This window comes from Peromyscus maniculatus, chromosome 12 (assembly GCF_049852395.1).
Source record: "Peromyscus maniculatus bairdii isolate BWxNUB_F1_BW_parent chromosome 12, HU_Pman_BW_mat_3.1, whole genome shotgun sequence".
In the NCBI taxonomy this organism is placed as follows: Eukaryota; Metazoa; Chordata; class Mammalia; order Rodentia; family Cricetidae; genus Peromyscus; species Peromyscus maniculatus.
In genome coordinates this window covers 2,710,981-2,713,963 of record NC_134863.1, presented here as the reverse complement: position 1 = coordinate 2,713,963, position 2,983 = coordinate 2,710,981, and positions in this window count along the sequence as shown.

Genomic DNA, 2,983 nt, shown 5'->3' with positions numbered 1-2,983 from the left:
CTTGAACAGAAAACTTTGCCTGTTAATATAAGCCTTGGGTTTATCCATCCCATACACACTGTCACCCTTAAATCTCCTTCAGGTCCCAGGTGACATTTTGAACAATTTAAACAGAGAAGAGACTGAGTCTGGCCACTTGGGCAGATAGAGATTCACACAGCAAAGATACTGCCAGAACGTTTATTGGTTTGTTTATTTATTTATTTATTTGAGACAGGGTTTCTCTGTGTAGCCCTGGCTGTCCTGGAACTTGCTCTGTAGACCAGGCTGGCCTCAAACTCACAGATATCCGCCTGCCTCTGCTGGGATTAAAGGCCTAAGCCACCATGCCTGACTCAGAACTAATATTTTTTAAGTACACCAGCATTGTTTTTTTTTAAATAGTTGCTGCTAAAGTTCATCTTGCCCACCTGGTAGAATTATGCTTCATGGAAACCAGGACTAAAAGATGGTTGTAACCCTGCTCCACCTCCTTTTAACTGTCCTTTAGAATTGTATTTTGGATAAGGGGTGGGTCTAATGGCTGGCTGTAAATCAGGGTTTTGTTATGGGAATGGAGCCTAATTGTAGGTCAATTTTAGTGTGTCAACATCTGCGGACTTTCAGTTATTTCTAACAAGTCTGATTGTAGGGCCCCGCCCCCCATTGTGAGTGGCTGCCCTCTCGCTTGCCTACCTTGACCAGATGTCCTCCCTATGCTGATTCCCTGCAGGTTTCCTTCTTCCTGAATGTTCACCCAAGGTTCTTTGTTTGTGTATCCTGCATTTGGTGTAAACAGCTTAGATGCAAGAATGTAGAACATTGGGTAGCAAACTTCTGCCCTCCGGGGATCCTCCATTGTGCTGTAAGCCTGTATTTAAGGTTTCCTCCCTCTTTCAATAAAGGGCATTCCGCATTCTGCTGTGGCCGAATTACTCGCCGTTTCTTGTCTCTATTTTTTTTAATTTAATTTAATTTTATTTTATTTTACAATATAATTTAATTCTACATATCAGCCATGGATTGCCTTGTTTTCCCCCCTCCCGCCTGTTAGTTATTTAGCCGCATTGTGTTCTTACCCTGAAAGGAAGTGTCACGAAACACGACAGAATCCGCTTATAAGAGTTTATTAGAGATAAAGGGATGGAGAGTGCGCAGGCCTGTGGGAGAGACACGTGTGTGGAGAAGAAGGAACTGGGAACATGGCGCTCCGCTTTAAAACCGGCTGGGGGCGTGGCCAGGTCACGTCACTACTCCACACGTGTGCGTAGATCACATGGTCATGTTGCACGCTTATGTGGCCATGAAACGTCATGGATCCTGGTTACGAGAGACACCTTGACCCGGAAATGGCTGTCTTGACCTGGAACTGGCTAGGCGGAGGTGTCCAGGTCCGCCGGGTATCCTGGTTACGAGAGATGCCCTGACCCAGAAATGCCTATCCTGACCTGGTGGTAGGTGGAAGTGTCCACCTGGTATATGCAACTGTGGGGGCTTGTTGTGAACCCTTCACTGCCCCCTCCCCTTCCCCCCAGTCTACCCCCCATTCCCATCTCCTTTAGGGCAAAGACTCCCCTGAGGATTGAGATCAACCTGGTAGATTCAGTCCAGGCAGGTCCAGTCCCCTCCTCCCAGGCTGAGCCAAGCGTCCCTGCATAAGCCCCAGGTTTCAAACAGCCAACTCATGCACTGAGCACAGGACCCGGTACCACTGCCTGGATGCCTCCCAAACAAATCAAGCCAATCAACTGTCTCACCTATTCAGAGGGCCTGATCCAGTTGGGGGCCCCTCAGCCTTTGGTTCATAGTTCATGTGTTTCCATTCGTTTGGCTATTTGTCCTTATGCTTTATCAACAATTCTCGCTCATATAAACCCTCCTCTTTCTCGCCAATTGGACTCCTAGAGCTTCACCCCGGGCCTAGCTGTGGAACTCTGCATCCAGTTCCCTCAGTCATTGGATGGGGTTTCTAGCACGACAATTAGGTGTTTGGCCATCCTATCACTAGAGTAGGTCAGTTTGGGCTTTCTCTCAACCACTGCCAGTAGTCTATCGTGGAGGTATCTTTGTGGATTTCTGTGGGCCTCTCTAGCACTTTGCCTCTTCCTATTCTCATATGGTCTTCATTCACCATGGTCTCCTATTCCTTGTTCTCCCTCTCTGTTCTTGATCCAGCTGGGATCTCCCGCTCCCCCAAGCTCTCTTTCCCTCGACCCTCACCCTTCATACTCTGAACCTGCTAGAAGAGAAAGTAGGAAGTAGTCTTGAACGCATTGGCATAGGAGATCACTTCCTAAATATAACACCAGTAGCTCAGACACTGAGAGAAACAATCAATCAATGGGACCTCTTGAAACTGAGAAGCTTTTGTAGAGCAACAAGGCAAAGCGACAGCCTACAGAATGGGAAAAGGTCTCTACCAACCCCACATCTGACAGAGGACTGATATCCAGAATATATAAGGAACTCAAGAAATTAGACATCAAAATGACCAACAGTCCAATTGAGAAATGGGCTTTAGAACTAAACAGAGAATTCTCAACAGAGGAAACTCAAATGGCTGAAAGACATTTAAGGAATTGCTCAACATCCCTAATTATCAGGGAAATGCAAATTAAAACAACTCTGAGATACCACCTTACGCCTGTCAAAATGGCTAAGATCAAAAACACTGACGACACCTTATGCTGGACAGGATGTGGAGCTAGGGGAACTCTCCTCCACTGCTGGTGGGAATGCAAGCTTGTACAACCACTTTGGAAATCAATATGGCACTTTCTTAAAAAATTGGGAATTAATCTCCCCCAAGATCCAGCTATACCATTCTTGGGCATATACCCAAGGAATGCTCAATCATACCACAAGGGCACTTGCTCAGCTATGTTCATATCAGCATTGTTTATAATAGCCAGAACCTGGAAACAACCTAGATGCCCTTCAACTGAAGAGTGGATAAATAAAATGTGGTACATAGACACAATGGAATACTACTCAGCAGAGAAAA